The sequence below is a fragment of the Lissotriton helveticus genome, chromosome 5_1 (assembly GCF_964261635.1).
Source record: "Lissotriton helveticus chromosome 5_1, aLisHel1.1, whole genome shotgun sequence".
Classification (NCBI taxonomy): Eukaryota; Metazoa; Chordata; class Amphibia; order Caudata; family Salamandridae; genus Lissotriton; species Lissotriton helveticus.
The window spans coordinates 1,989,515,401-1,989,532,008 of NC_136065.1; the positions used below are offsets into that span (position 1 = coordinate 1,989,515,401).

The 16,608-nt window shown below is 51.6% G+C and overlaps 1 non-coding gene across 1 annotated transcript; it reads right to left on the reverse strand.

Annotated features, from left to right (window-relative positions):
* Window positions 1–202: 202 nt before the first annotated feature.
* Window positions 203–312, reverse strand: TRNAL-CAA (transfer RNA leucine (anticodon CAA)). Its single transcript has 2 exons — window positions 275–312; window positions 203–248 (listed from the first exon to the last, which is right to left on the reverse strand). It is a non-coding gene; the product is annotated as a tRNA-Leu (tRNA).
* Window positions 313–16,608: the final 16,296 nt, after the last annotated feature.

The window sequence follows — 16,608 nt, forward strand, 5'->3', positions numbered from 1 at the left end:
GTGGAGGTGGCAAAAACACATCTGCTGCAATTTGCCTCCTGATCTTTTCCTGCCTCCTCCAGCCTGGGAGAGGCCGGTAGTAGACGTCCCGCCTCCATTTCTCACTCACATATAAACAATCCCATATTTTAAGCGCCTATTCCGCCAGGATCACTTCCAAGAGGGAATGCGATATGATTAAAGTAGATTTAAAAAGATGCTGTGTCAGAAGTGTGATTTGAACCCACGCCTCCAATCGGAGACCAGAACACCCAGCTGGTGGGAAGAGTCAGCTCTTGAGTCTGGCGCCTTAGACCGCTTGGCCATCCTGACAACTGGAAGGAGCGGGGCCCGGTGATATCATAAGGTTACAGACACGCCACATGTGATGGTGAGTGTTCACAGGTGTTGTTTAACTGCACTTCTCATCCACAGACCTTCTCTTATCAACCCTGTCAAAGGAGCCAAGAGCTGAATTTCGCACTGCTTACCCCTATTCCGTGCATCGCACAACAAGGAACAACGGCCCAATCTGCGTTTGCAATCGTCTTCTGATGCACGTGCACTTTGTAAGGGCTGTGGGGGCTATGCAGGGGCATATTAAGTGGCGGTATGCCACGGGGAGTGATGGCTTAATCAACTGACACAGACACACAGAATGCAGGTCTGGACCGGAAGCCACGAGCAGCCTCCGTCCGTGTATTTATAGCCTTCTTGCCACGCCTGGCCAGAAGGTGCAACATTGTAGGTATGTGCTTCCGGGTCTCAGCCGAGACCCTCGGAGCACTAGACTGCTACATCCCTTCCCAACTTGGTGTTTTAACAAAACTAAATTCGAGAGTCAACATGCAAAGTCTGCCAGCCTCTGGCTCGGCCTGGGGTTGTGATATCGCCGGCCCCTCACTGGCGTCACTTCTGAGTCCTGTATCTGTGGGATGGTGGCATCGTGACTGTGGTGGTCACCGGCGAAGGGCCGCTGCTGTTCTCAGCTCGGTCTTTGTCCTCATCCCTAGCTGGTGACGCACCAACCGCCTCCGTGGCCTCTGGTGCTGAGGGAATCCGCTTAAACCATGATACGTTCCTGGTTACTTCTTCCCCGTTCCGCTGTGCTGTTATCGCTGTGCCATTGGTTGTTTTGATTACCCAGGGCTCTGCTTCGTAGGGGGTTCGGAACTTTCCTCCTGGTCTTCGCGTTCGAATCAGCACAGCATCTCCCGGGGCAAGTTCTCTCCCTCGTGCTCACCTCTTCCGGCTCGCCCTGTCATTGGTTCTCCGTCTCCTTTCTTGGGTGGCTTCAGGCCCGTAGGGTTCCAGTGTCCAGTCCTCAGCCATGGGCAGAAGATCTCTTTGGGGTCCGGTTAGCATCAGGGACCAGGGAGACCGCTGTGTTGTGCTGTGTGGTGTGCTTCTATATTCCCTGAGAAAATGCTGAAGGGCCTCCTCAGGGTCGGTTCCTTCTACTGTGGCTATTCTCAGCGTTTTATTTATGGTTCTCATAAACCTCTCTGCCTCGCCATTGGCTTGAGGCCACTGTGGCGTGATCTGATGATGCTTCACCCCTAGATTCTGCAGGAACTCCTTAAACTCACTACCTTGAAAAGGGGGCCCATTGTCTGTTTTGATCACTCTTGGGATGCCAAACATCGCGAATGTCTTGCTGAGAATCGGCTGAACATTTGCGAAACTGGTCAACGGAGCCACTTCGACCACTGGATACTTGGTATAACTGTCTATTAGCACCACTGTAATCCTTCCATCAGGAAAACTGCCAAAGTCTAGACTGACCCAGGCCCAGGGGGACGGAGCTGGCTCCTCAGTGATTACCGGTGTGGGGGCCTCCGGCGCACTGGTTAACTGGCACGCTCGGCAATTCCTTACTACGGTGTCGACCTTGTCCTCCAGATTGGGAAACCACACCTTCTCCCGCATTCTGACTTTCATTCTTCTAGTTCCCTGATGCCCCTCATGGGCCAACAGGGTTGCTTGTTCATGAAGAGTCACAGGTATTACTACTCGGGGTCCCCGTAGTATGAGGCCATTGTCAGCTCGCTAAGCTCATTGTGGATTTTCCAGAACTGGGACAGCCTCAGACGATCTGCCTCGCTCCAGCCACTGACATTTCTTAAGAAGTTTGCCCATGATCCTGCCTGTATCGACTCCTTGACTCGTTGAATGACCACGTCATGGTCGTACTGGGATACAATGTCCTCTGCTGCTAACGCCCGGGGGCAGGCCAGCTGTGAAATCATGTTTATGAATTCCGCCGTGTGCCCTTCTTGATCCATTACCGGAGTCTCCTCCACGGACGGGTGCCTTGACAAGAAGTCCACTGGGTTCTTTGCCCCTGGCCTGTATACAAGGTCCATTTGGTAATGTTGAACTTGGATGGCCCACCTCTCGATCCGAGGTGGTGGGTGTGGTGCAGTGCCTTTAAATAAAGCCGTGGTTCCCAAACTGTGCGCCGCGGCACCCTGGTGCGCCGTTATGACTTGCCAGGGGCGCCGCGGCACGATGTGGGCAACATGCAGAGTGGAGCTGCAGGGGTTGGGGGGGTTATGGTCGGGGTCGGGGGCTGAAGCCCTGTAAGTCCAATGGGTGTTGCGCGCCTGAATCGAGGGCACAAAGACAACAGGCATGGAATAATGGATAGAGGGCACAAACACGAAGGGAGCAGACATGGAGGAAAGGGGCAGTCTCAGGGCACAAAGGGAGCAGGCATGGAGGAAAGGGGCAGTCTCAGGGCACAAAGGGAGCAGACATGGAGGAAAGGGGCAGTCTCAGGGCACGAAGGGAGCAGGCATGGAAGAAAGGGGCAGTCTCAGGGCACAAAGGGAGCAGGCATGGAGGAAAGGGGCAGTCTCAGGGCACAAAGGGAGCAGACATGGAGGAAAGGGGCAGTCTTAGGGCACGAAGGGAGCAGGCATGGAGGAAAGGGGCAGTCTCAGGGCACGAAGGGAGCAGGCACAGAGGAAAGGGGCAGTCTCAGCGCACGAAGGGAGAAGGCTGCCAGCTTCACAGACTGACACCTGGGGGGGGGTGGGGGGGGGGTCGGGGTCGGGGGCTGAAGCCCTGTGAGTCCAATGGGTGTTGCGCGCCTGAGTCTGAGGGCACAAAGACAACAGGCATGGAATAATGGATAGAGGGCACAAACACGAAGGGAGCAGACATGGAGGAAAGGGGCAGTCTCAGGGCACGAAGGGAGCAGGCATGGAGGAAAGGGGCAGTCTCAGGGCACAAAGGGAGCAGGCATGGAGGAAAGGGGCAGTCTCAGGGCACGAAGGGAGCAGAAATGGAGGAAAGGGGCAGTCTCAGGGCACGAAGGGAGCAGGCATGGAAGAAAGGTGCAGTCTCAGGGCACAAAGGGAGCAGACATGGAGGAAAGGGACAGTCTTATGGCACGAAGGGAGCAGGCATGGAGGAAAGGGGCAGTCTCAGGGCACGAACGGAGCAGGCACGGAGGAAAGGGGCAGTCTCAGTGCACGAAGGGAGAAGGCATGGAGGAAAGGCATGGACAGACGAGGTAGTCTGAGAGCACGAAGGGGGCTGGGATGGACAGAAGGGGAAGTCTGAAAGCACAGTGGGAGCAGGCATTGCCAGATGGGTCAATCAGGGGTACAAATGGAGCAGTCATGGACACAAGGAGCAGACTGAGTGCAAGAAGAAAGGAGGCATGCACAGAAGGGGCAGTCTGAGGGCGTGAGGGCTGGCATGGACAGAGGGGGCAGTCAGAGTGCACGGGGGCAGGTATGGACAGAAGGGGTAGTCAGGGGTATGAGGGCAGGCACGGACAGGAGGGTAGTCTGAGGGCACAACGGAAGCAGGCAAAACAACAGGAAGTACTCCCGAGGTCGGGCTTACATCCCCACCCACCCGTCCACCGGTAAAAAAATGGGGGGAGCCACGGCCAACTGCCAATTAGATCAAGGGAGCCACGGGTCAAAAAAGTTTGGGAACCACTGAAATAGAGGTACCAGCGGCTGATGATCTGTTACCATCCTGAATGGGTGTCCGGTAATGTACAGGTGGAAATGGTTGCAGGCCCATTTCACTGCTAAGGCCTCCCTCTCTATCTGTGAATATCTGACCTCGGTCGCCGTGAGGGCCTTACTCGCAAACGCCAGAGGGACCCATACCCCTGGTTCCGCTTCCTGCGTGATCAGGGCGCCCAAACCAACAGGACTGGCATCCACCAGTATTTCTGTCTGTCTTGCGGTGTCGAAATAGGCCATGGTCGTCCCATCTAACAGAGCTTTCACCTTGTCAAACGCCTCCGCTTCTACTTTGGTCCACTTCCCCGGATTTTCTTTCTTCGTCAGGTTTCTCAGGGATTCCGCAAGCGTGGCTAGATTGGGAATAAATCTAGCGCAGTATTGGGCCATGCCTATGAAACTTCTCACTTCGGACGCTGTTTGATGGCCAACGACTTTCGGGGGTCGACTTTGACTCCGTCCGAGTCAAATACATATCTGAAGAATTCTATCGACTTCTTGAAGAATTGACATTTTTCTTTATGTAATGTGACTCCATACTCAGCCAACCTCTGGAGCGTAGCTATCAGCCTCCGATGGTGCTCCTCACTTGTCCTTGCATGTATGAGAATTTCGTCGCTGACATTTAGCACCCCTTGCAGGCCGGATAAGATTTCTTTGATGGTGCTTTGAAAGATTTCCGCCGCAGATGTTATGCCAAAGTTTAGCCTCTTGTATCTTCTCAGGCCTAGATGCGTTGAGAACATTGTAATGTAACGACTTTCTTTCGCCAGCTTTAGCTGATGATACCCTGCGTTGAGATCTAATTTTGAAAACCACTGGGCTCCATTCAGGTCTGTCAGGATATCATCTACCGTGGGCGTGAGGTGTCTCTCTCTCTTTATCGCTTTGTTGGGCATCCGCATGTCGATGCAGATCCTTATCTTTCCTGGTTGCCGTGGTTTTTCTGCAATCACCATTGGAGAGACCCATGGTGTTGGGCCCGTCACCTTCTCTATGACACCTTGTTCTTCTAGCTGCATTCGCTCTTTCTCTTCTGCTGCTCGGAGATGAAATGGAATCCTCCTGTGCCTCAGTGCTATTGGTTGAATCGCCTTGTCAATGTGTAGTTTTGCTGGCGGTCTCTTGATGGTGCCCAGACCTTTAAACAGCGAAGGGAAAAGCCGAAGTATTTCCTCTGTTTGGAGCGCTTTGACCGCGTTGGCAAACGCAATCAACTGTAGGTCTTCTGCGGTGTGCCTTCCCACTAGCAGATCCGCTTCCTTGTCGACCACATGGAAGGTCGTCGTCACTTCCTGGTCCTCCGCTTTTACTTGTACTGTCATTTTTCCTCGTAGGGGTAACAGCTCTTGACTTCCATATGTTAGAATGCGAACTTTGGAGGGCACCAGCTGTGGCCTTGGTTTTAGAGCTTTATAGTGTTGAATACCCATGACATTTATCGTGGCTCCCGTGTCTATTACTCCAGTCACCGTCGATCCATCAATCTGGATTTGACATTTGGGTTGTGGTCTCCGCCTTCTCTTTAGCTCGTTTGTGAATGACACATAGTAACACTCCTCGTCATCCTCGGTGGAGGAATCATCCAGTCGTGGCTGATGGCGGAGTTGTGTTCTGTCCGATTGCTGTGGTTGTGTTTCCTCTAAGGCAAGCTGCCTGATGGCCCTGGTGGCTGTTTTCCTTCCTGCGGAACTCTGTCCTCGGAAACCTCCACGGAAACCGCTTCTACAGACGCTGGCAAAATGATTTTGCCCTCCACACTTGGAACACGTTTTGCCACGTGCCGGGCAGCCATTTTGACTGTGTTCATCATATCCGCAGTAACTGCATGGCGCCCGACGCTGTGTCCTGGTTGGCCATCTTCCTCGTCCACCTCGAACAGTACCACGCACGGCATCCACTCTTTCAGTCTTTATAGTGACACCGGTATCTACCTGAGGATTTAGTGCAGCTTCCATTGCTGTGGCGCGGGCATCTGACAGCTTATGCGACCTGGCGAGAATCAGTATCTCCTCTAAAGTGATTCGGGGTTGCCGTAGTATTAATCTCCTCAAGTGCTTATTGCGACACCCTTGAATCAACTGCGCCGTCACTTCCTTTGTTTGGTCGTCGTCTGGGCACGTGCTTATGAGCTCCCTTAGGCGGGCATGGAAGGCATCCATTGTTTCTCCTTCCCTTTGCCTTGACTGTCTAAATTTGAAACGCTCATAGTGTGGATTCAATTGGGGGTCAAAATGCGCATTTAACGCCTGTACCGCAGCATTGTAATCTGTAGCTGCTCCAGCATTTGGCAGATGTGCAAATAGCTTGTAGAGCTCATCACCACCAAAATGCAACAACAGCGACCTTTTAACCTCATCGTCCTTCTCTCTGGTCGCGGTGAAATAATTTTTAAGACGCCCTAACCAGACCGCCCACCTTGGCGCTGTCGTCCCAGGGTCAATTAGCTCACTAAATGGTGGTATCGGGTGAATCTGCGAATGAGGTGATGGCTGCGCCACAGGCCTTGCTGGCGGTGCAGGGGCTATAGCTTGCTGTGCTCCTCCTGCTGCAGCGTTCTGTTGGTCTGTCATGGTGTCTCTCTGCAGGCCCTGTGTTGCGTCTACGTGGCCTGCTTCCACTGGTTCTTAAAACTGTTCACTTGCTTGCGTCCTCTCACTCTTTTCCTGTCCCTGCTTTTGCTTATGCTTGTCTGTTGATTACTTTGCCTTTGCTTGTGTTTGTTTCGTCTGTAACTCCTTTGCCTTTGCTTGCACTTGTTCTGCACTTGCTTTGTCTTTGCTTGTGCTTGTTTTATGTGTGTCTTCACTTGCTGCCACTTTGTGCCTCGTGGCCCTGCTCGCTGTCTCGTGGCCCTGCTCGCTGGCCTCGCATCTTTCTGAGCGCTGCTTTCAGTCTTCCCTAGCGCTCCTCTCGCACATACGCGCGTCTCTGGCTTCTCCGGTCGGGTGTTTTCACCGCGATGCGGCCGCTGGCATCGCATACAGGGGCCTCTTCCCTCCGGTGCCCCATGCAGCTCCTGATATATGCTGCTTACCGGTAGGTGTTTTCTCTCCTTCACACGCGTCCTAGACACCGCAGACTATCACCCTTAATACAAGCCGGCTTTCAGGCTCGTCTTTGTGGCAAACGGCAGCTAGCGGTATCCCACTGCTCGATGCCAGTGTAAGGGTTGTGGGGGCTATGCAGGGGCATATATTAAGTGGCGGTATGCCACGGGGAGTGATGGCTTAATCAACTGACACACACACACAGAATGCAGGTCTGGACCAGAAGCCACGAGCAGCCACCGTCCGTTTATTTATAGCCTTCTGGCCACGCCTGGCCAGAAGGTGCAACATTGTAGGTATGTGCTTCCAGGTCTCAGCCAAGACCCTCGGAGCACTAGACTGCTACACACTTCACTGGTCTAGGCGCTATGTCTGAGTTGGTCTTTACAGCTGCAGGGATTCCACGGACGACCCTCCCCTAGCTCCTACAGTTAGTGACAGTATTTATGGCTTGGGCTATCCTTGAGAAGCGACCGAAAACCCGCATGGGTGGACTGGTAACGCGGGCACTCGGGCAATGCCAGAGGGGCCTGTGTCCAGTTCCAGCTGTGGGCTGTTTTTTTGAGCAGTGTGGGGGGGCCGATTTGGGTGGTTTCTGCGTTGTTCAAATACTGCCAGTGGCCCAGTTGGTGCCTGAGTGGCACTGGCGTAACGAAAACTGAGGGGGCCTCCCTGCACGGTACGTAGAGGGGCCCCCTCCGGGCTCAATCATGAGCTCTCTGGCCTGAGTGCAGTGCTGAGGGGGCCCCTTGGAGTTTGAGGCCCCCCGCACAGCGTGGGCTGCGGGGGCCTGTGTTACGCCTCTGCTGAGTGGCCGTTCTGGAGGCAGATGGGCGTCCAGTACCTCTCTTTTATCAATGGGCAGAGGTGTCACTCCCTTTCTCTCACTGGCCGGCCCATTAATATATACATATTGAGCGGGGGCGGCGGGCCTGAGCAGAAGTGGCCTCACTTGTTTTCAGGTTTGTTTCTCCAGTGTAAACTAAACTGTGCATTTCTCCCCCCCCAAAAATCCTTTTTTTAAAATAAAATGTTGCCGAAGTAGTGTTTTGAGGAAAGGCAGTATACAAATGTGGGCCACTTGTTTTTTTGCGTGCCCGGGCCGGTTTTTAACCCCAATCCAACCCTGGGGTGTAGGAAGGGCACCTCTGAAGGAGCCGGGACACGGAGGACATGTCTAAGGCCAGCTACCCATGAGACGCCATCCATCATCAAAACAAAGTATTTCACATACACTGTTGAGTCACACATAAACATTGTACGCCGTTGAAAAAGTTATTCACCAGAGGTTTTTTTTTCCACAGAGTTTTATATAGCGCAAACTTGACCCGGTATAGGGTATCAGAGCGCTTTACATAGAACTAGTTGCGTTACATGAGGGAACACATTCATTTTTGTTAGACACAGGGAGATTAAGTGATTTGCCCAGAATCACAGAATGCTCAGCGTCATTGCCGAGACTCAAGCCCAGATTTGAGGTCGTCCGCCCTAGCCGCTAGGCCAACTCCTCTCCCCAGAGTTAATAGGCCTAGGTAAATGACCTTATAAGAAGCAGCAAGGTAGGATGTAAAAGGAAAGTAACCCACAAGGAATCGGCCCGTAGTTTCACAGGAACGTTGTGAATTAAAGGACAATTTAGTATGTAATCCAGAGACACGTGTTAGCATTGAAGATAAAACAAGCATTGGCATAGCCAATAGATCTCGCCTTTGGGACCTTATAAGTGATTAGCCAGATGTTTTGGTTTGACCTTTGTTGTAAGTAATGTTGTAGAGCAGTGTGGCTGCTGTGCAGCTGTGTTGCTTTGTAATGTTGAGCTGGCTTTTTGTTGATGTTGTTTTTGTTTATGCTGATGTAGTGCATCACTTATGTTGAAGTTGTGCTTTGTTGGTGCTGAATTGCTGCTGTGCTGGTGCTGATGTGGGGCTGCACTGCTGATGTTGTAGTGATACTAATGTGGAGCAGCGCTGATGCTGAGGTAGTGCAGCACTATTGCTGACGCGGTGTTGTGGTGGTCCTGATTTGTTTTAGAATTTTGGCTGCGTTGGTGCATTGATGCTGAGATGGTGCTGTGTTGTGCTGTGCTGTGTTGATGTTGAGGTGTTAATGCACTGGAGCTGAGGTGGCGCTGTGCTTTTGCCGTTTTGGTGCTTCACTGTTAGTGGTGCATTGATGAGGTTGCGCTGTGTTGGTGCTTATGTGGTGCTGTGGTGATGTTTATTTGTTGCTGTGCTGGTGCTGATGTGTTGCAGAGTGATGCTGGAGTTGTTTAGTGATGTTGAGGTGTTGCTGAGAGATGCTGTGGTGCTGTTTATTGATACTGACGTGTGAAAGTGATGCTGATATTGTTCTGTGTGATACTTTGGTGTTGTGCTGGTGTTTAGGTGGTGCTGAGTGGTACAGAATCACACAACTTTGAGCAGAAGCCAGGATGTTGTCCCGGTTCAAAGTCAGCCGCGCTTACCACTATGCTATATCCCTTTCGCAGTGACTGCATGCTGACTAACGCACAAAACGAACATGTGGCATGCAAAACATGGGTATATCGCGTGTGCAGTCTACTAAGATTACTGCAAAGAAAAAATACACTTTTTCTGTAGCAAACCAACTCGAACTTTGGGGCATATTATCAAGGGGGTTTATCTCCGCTTTTTTGGCTTTAAAAGCCAAGAAAGCGGAGATAAAATTATCTCCCTATTACCTAGCTGTCGCTAACACCAGTTAGCGACAGCTAGTATGAGATAGCGACCATCTTGGGCCCCACTTTGCATGTCAGTGATATTTATCACTAATGACATGCAAAGTGGGCGTGCCAAGATGTTAGCGACTGGAAACAGTCGCTAACATCGCTATCTCCTATTACCAACTTCTGGAGATATTCGCGCTAAGCGCGAATATCTCCAAAAACTAACACCTGCCCTGAGCAGTTCTTAGCCATGTTATCCAATGGGAGGTGGATAACATGGCTAGGAGCATTAGTTCGGTAATGCATGAATATCGCGGACTTTTCAGCGATATTCATGCATTGCGGCCGTTTTTTATCGCATTTGCGATAAACCTTGATAATAGCAAGGTTTATCTGCGATAATTTCTGACGATGCTTAGCGTTAAAAAATTCGTTGCTAAGCATCGTTAGCGATAAATATCGCTTAACGTTGGTAATATGCCCCTTTGTTCTCTAAAACAAAAACGTTGTTTTTACGCTGGTTCGTGTAGCTGTATGAATAAATCCCACTGTATTAGCATTTGTTTTGGAGGACAAAAGGAGCCTGAAAGTCTGCTGCAGTGTGAAACACTAGCATATTCCCTACAGCTAATTGAGTGTAAATAAGCCTCGTTGTAAAGATCCTAATCTTTGCGTCTGCAGCGTCTGTGAGATGCAGATCAGTAACTTAAAAATAATGTGCAAAAACAACTGTAGGTCACAGCTAAAAGGTACAAAAAACAAGAAATGCGACACACACGTAAAAGGATTTTAAAATTTACATTTGATTTTATGGATGCCACACAGGCCCTAAAGTACATGGGGCTACATTTATTTTATGAAAGCATTCCAGTATGTTTATAGACCAGGATTGACTCCAGATTCCAGGCATTCATATTATGTAGTGGTATTTTACATATAGGAAGAGCGCACTGGTAAATATAAGCCAATATTTTCGGGTGCTTAGCACTAGCACCTCATGATCAACATAACAGCTTCCTCTCCAGTCCGGACACATGTATTTTTAGTGCATCTTAAACATTTTAAGTATGTGCCGAAAATCACATGTGGTAGAGCAAATTTTAAAACTAGAACGTGAGTTCCAAGGTGGTACAGAATCACGTGACTTTGAACATAAAGCCAGGATGTTGTCGCGGTTCAAAGTCAGCAGCGCTTACCACTAGGCCACATCCCTTTCGCAGTGACTGCATGCTGACTGATACACAAAACAAACATGTGGCATGCAAAACGTGGGTATATCGCGTGTGCAGTCTACCAAGATTACTGCACAGTGACCGGTACAAGGGGCAGTGTGAAGAGCAGAATGGCACGCATTGCCTGGTTACTGCAGGTCGAGTAGTACACCAACATCACAGACGTACATTGCTGACGTTTGTTCCTAGGAATTGTTCTGTTATTACTGCATGCTGATTGGCGTAGAAAAATAAAACATGAAGCGCAGAAACTGTTCACATGCTTGCTTTACTTTTATTACAGCATTCTGGCTGGCACACTGCATTTTGTTTCGTAGGGTAGGGCGCTGTGAATCGTAAGGTTTTTTACGTATGCCCCGTGACACAAAAGTAAACGTGAATCCCTCAAGCTACCGCCTGATAAGATTCCATGATCATTACTTGTTACAAATTCAACACTAAAAGCTCATAAATCACCAACACAAAGGCGCTGCCTCGATTTGCGATACTGGGGGCCTGCTTCCTTAATCTGTTTGTGGAGAGCATGTAGGGGCATCATGCTAATTAGTGCTAAAATCACCGTAGCACAAATGCAAACATTAAAACTCACTGGTCACCCCCCCAAAAAAAATCCATGCACGAGCAAATTAAGAAAGACACCAACGCCAAAGATGCAAAAAAAATTCAAAGCCTAATACTTCACCACCCTAGTGGTATGATTAAAACAAAATGTGCTCCCTAAAGCTGATGCCTAATAAGATTCACGGAACATTATTTATTACAAATACCAGTGGCGTCACTAGGGGGGTGCGGGGGGTGCGGGGGGTGCGGACCGCACCGGGTGACACCGACACATGGGGGTGACACCAATCCGCACTGCAGCCTCGCCTCTGCTCTCACCTTTACTGTCGCTCCCTGTGCAAGCCTGTTCCTCATGCTGTTCACACTCGCCAGCGTCTCGCAGGAGATCTGCAATGCTTGACTGCAATATTCTTTGCTCACAAGGCAACTCTATAGCAGCTTAGCTCATCTAAGGGTGCATGGTTTCCTATTTTTCAGTATCTTGCACAGTCTTCTGTGTTTCCAGTGAACCAGTTCCAAATTTCAGCTTGCTCTTCACTACAGTGCCACCTGTTGCTCACACTCTTGTTTATACAAATCCAGGGAAGACAGATGGAGTAAGAGAGAGGGAGACAGCGGGAGCTAGAGGGAGTAAGACAGAGAGAGAAGGAGCCAGAGGGAGTAAGACAGAGAGAGAGGGAGCTAGAGTGAGAAAGACAGAGAGAGAGGGAGCTAGATGAGTAAGATAGAGAGAGAGGGAGCTAGAGGGAGTAAGATAGAGAGAGAGGGAGCTAGAGGGAGGAAGACAGAGAAAGAGGGAGTAAGAGAGAGAGAGGGAGCTAGAGGGAGGAAGACAGAGAGAGAGGGAGCTAGAGGGAGTACGACAGAGAAGGAGCTAGAGGGAGTAAGACAGAGAGAGAGGGAGCTAGAGGGAGTAAGACAGAGAGAGGGAGACAGAGGGAGCTAGAGGGGGCAAGGGAGAGGGAGCTAGAGGGAGCTAGACAGAGAGAGGGAGCTAGAGGGAGTAAGATAGAGAGAGAGGGAGACAGCGGGAGCTAGAGGCAGTAAGACAGAGAGAGAGGGAGCTAGACAGAGAGAGGGAGCTAGAGGGAGTAAGATAGAGAGAAAGGGAGCTAGAGGAAGCAAGACAGAGAGAGAGGGAGCTAGAGGGAATAAGAGAGAGGGAGCTAGATGGAGCAAGACAGAGAGAGAGGGAGCTAGAGGGAGTAAGACAGAGAGATAGGGAGCTAGAGGGAGTAAAACAGAGAGAGAGGGAGACAGAGGTAGCTAGAGGGAGTAAGACAGAGAGAGAGGGAGCTAGACAGAGAGAGAGGGAGCTAGGGGGAGTAAGACAGAGAGAGAGGGAGCTAGAGGGAGCTATACAGAGAGAGGGAGCAAGACAGAGAGAGAGGGAGCTAGACAGAGAGGGAGCTAGAGGGAGTAAGACAGAGAGAGAGGGAGACAGGGAGCGAGAGGGAGCAAGACAGAGAGAGAGGGAGCTAGACAGAGAGAGGGAGCTAGAGGGAGTAAGATAGAGAGAGAGGGAGCTAGAGGGAGGAAGACAGAGAGAGAGGGAGTAAGAGAGAGAGAGGGAGCTAGAGGGAGGAAGACAGAGAGAGAGGGAGCTAGAGGGAGTACGACAGAGAGGGAGCTAGAGGGAGTAAGACAGAGAGAGAGGGAGCTAGAGGGAGTAAGACAGAGAGAGGGAGACAGAGGGAGCTAGAGGGGGCAAGGGAGAGGGAGCTAGAGCGAGCTAGACAGAGAGAGGGAGCTAGAGGGAGTAAGACAGAGAGAGAGGGAGCTAGAGAGAGTAAGACAGAGAGAGAGGGAGCTAGAGAGAGTAAGACAGAGAGAGAGGGAGACAGAGGGAGCTAGATGGAGTAGGACAGCGAGAGAGGGAGCTAGACAGAGAGAGGGAGCTAGAGGGAGTAAGATATAGAGAGAGGGAGCTAGAGGGAGCTAGAGCGAGCAAGACAGAGAGAGAGGGAGCTAGAGGGAGTAAGCGAGAGAGAAGGAGCTAGAGGGAGCAAGACAGAGAGAGGAGCTAGAGGGACTAAGACGGAGGGAGAGGGAGCTAGAGGGAGTAAGACAGAGAGAGAGGGATCTAGACGGAGCAAGACAAAGAAAGAGGGAGCTAGAGGGAGCAAGACAGAGAGGGAGCTAGAGGGAGTAAGAGAGAGGGAGCTAGAGGGAGTAAGACAGAGAGAGAGGGAGCTAGATAGAGTAAGACAGAGAGAGGGAGCTAGAGGGAGTAAGACAGAGAGGGAGACAGAGGGAGTTAGAGGGAGTAAGACAGGGACAGAGGGAGCTAGACAGAGAGAGGGAGCTAGCGGGATTAAGATAGAGAGAGAGGGAGCTAGAGGGAGCAAGACAGAGGGAGAGGGAGCTAGAGGGAGTAAGACAGAGAGAGAGGGAGCTAGAGGGAGTAAGACACAGAGAGAGGGAGCTAGAGGGAGTAAGACAGAGAGAGGGAGACAGAGGGAGCTAGAGGGAGCAAGACAGAGAGAGAGGGAGCTAGACAGAGAGAGGGAGCTAGAGGGAGTAAGACAGAGGGAGAGTGAGCTAGAGGGCGCAAGAGAGAGAGAGAGGGAGCTAGAGGGAGTAAGAGAGAGAGAGGGAGCTAGAGGGAGCAAGACAGAGTGAGAGGGAGCTAGAGGGAGTAAGACAGAGAGAGAGAGAGAGCTAGAGGGAGCAATACAGAGAGAGAGGGGGCTAGAGGGAGCAATAAAGAGAGAGAGGGGGCTAGAGGGAGTAAGAGAGAGAGAGGGAGCTAGAGGGAGTGAGAGAGAGGGGGCTAGAGGGAGTAAGACAGAGAGAGAGGAAACTAGAGGGAGTAAGACAGAGAGAGGGAGCTAGAGGGAGTGAGAGAGAGGGGGCTAGAGGGAGTAAGACAGAGAGAGAGGAAACTAGAGGGAGTAAGACAGAGAGAGGGAGCTAGAGGGAGCAAGACAGAGAGAGAGAGGGAGCTAGAGTGAGTAAAACAGAGAGAGGGAGCTAGAGGGTGCAAGACAGAGAGAGAGGGAGCTAGAGGGAGTAAGAGAGAGAGAGGGAGCTAGAGGGAGTAAGAGAGAGAGCGGGAGCTAGAGGGAGTAAGACAGAGAGAGAGGGAGCAAGAAGCAGTAAGAGAGGGAGAGAGGGAGCAAGACAGAGAGAGGGAGCTAGAGGGAGTAAGACAGAGGGAGAGGGAGCATGAGGGAGTAAGACAGAGAGAGAGGGAGCTAGAGGGAGTAAGACAGAGAGAGAGGGAGACAGAGGGAGGTAGAGGGAGTAAGACAGAGAGAGGGAGCTAGAGAGAACTAGACAGAGAGAGGGAGCTAGAGGGAGTAAGACAGTACCTAGCGCCGTACATTTCCGACGTCCATGCGGTAAGTCGTGAGGGGGTGACACCATGAGTTTCTCGCACCGGGTGACACCAACCCCAGTGACGCCACTGACAAATACAACACTAAAAGCTCACAGGTCACCAACACAAAGGAGCTGCCTCACTACTCCCGTGCAGTGTGATCGCTAACGGTGCCCCTCTTTCCTGGTAACAACAACAACACGTACCTGCACGGAAGGGATTTGTGGTACCGGGGACCTGTTTCCCATAAACTGATTGTGGAAAGCATGTGGGGGCATAATGCTAATCAGTGCTCAAATAATCGCAACACTAATGCAAACATTAAAACTCACTGTGCACAGAAGGGATTTGCGGGACCAGGGGCTGTTTCCCTCTGGTCTCAAGGCGCTGGGAGGGGGGGGGGGGCGCTACTGATCGAACAGCCAGGTCTTGAGTATCCTCCTGAAGGTCAGCAGATCTTGGGTCTGTCGTGGGCTCAGTGGGTGGGTGTTCCATGTCTTGGCTGCGAGGTGGGAGAAGGATCTCCCACCGGTGGTTGTTCTTCGGATGCGTGGGATGGTGGTGAGTGAGAGGTCGGCGGAGCGTAGCTGGAAGTTGGGCATGTAGAAGGAGAGCCGTCTGTTGAGGTAGGCTGGGCCGGTCTTGTGGAGTGCCTTGTGTGTGTGGGTGAGGAGCTTGAAGGATATCCTCTTGTTGACGGGGAGCCAGTGCAGGTTTTCAGGTGGGGGTGATGTGGCCGTGGTGTGGTACGTCGAGGATCAGTTGTGCCGAGGCATTTTGGATGCGTTGTAGTCGTTTGATGAGCTTGGTCGGGGCATTTCCGTAGTCGAGTCTGCTGCTGACAAGGGCCTGGGTGATTCTATTACAGGACCGGAGGCTTCAGATTATGCTTCTCAATCTTTACTGCATAAAACACAGCAGCCAATGAAAATGTATATTTTCAGTAAACAATAACAATAAAACTTCATTACCCATGAACACCCATGAGTATAGGCACGCCCCCACAGTCCATAAGAACCCCTTGCGTGCTCCCATCATCCTCTTTCTTTGCTGCTCACAAGCCAGAGTTAAGTGCACCTTCCCTGTCCCCTCACTCTGCTTGTTGCTTTGGGGGTGCCTTGGGAGATGTTTATGTTTATTCCTAGATTAATGCGGGTGGTTCCGCTTATGGATTGAGGACTTGGGTGCTCTCTGGTGTATTTTGTTTGCTTTTGTGTTGTTGCTCTGTTCGCGAGCGCTCACCTTGCGCTGCAATAGCTTGGGCCGTCTCTTTACAGGGGCTGCTCCCGTGGTGGGGCGCGCGCCTGTCAGCGCGCGGCTTCCGCTGAGGAGGGCGCGACTTTCAGCGCGTATTGGTACGGTCTTTGACCGGCGAGGGGCAATCCGCGATCGTCACTGGGGCCCGGTACCGGCTGCCTGAAGGCGCGCAGAGGCTTCCTAGTGCGCCCTGCGTTCAGGCCGGGTGGCTCACGGCCGACGCGTGCGCCCAAAAACGCTGACCAATTGGGCTTGTTTTAGTAGGATTTTGGTAGCGTTTTGGGCGGCGCGCCTCGGCACGTCTCCTTGGCTTCCTGGAACGCGCGTTTTGCACGTTCCACACACCGGCTTGCCTCTTGTTCGATCGCCTATACTGGTTGTAATAATTTGAGGGTCCAGAGTGGGCACACGCTCTATATATTTTCAGGACCTAGGTCTCTGGCCTTACAGACTACAGCTTTGCTGAGGGGGTTTGGGTACAGTTGTGTATTGATTAACTGTTGTGTGCAGTGGGCTGACCCCCCCCACCACC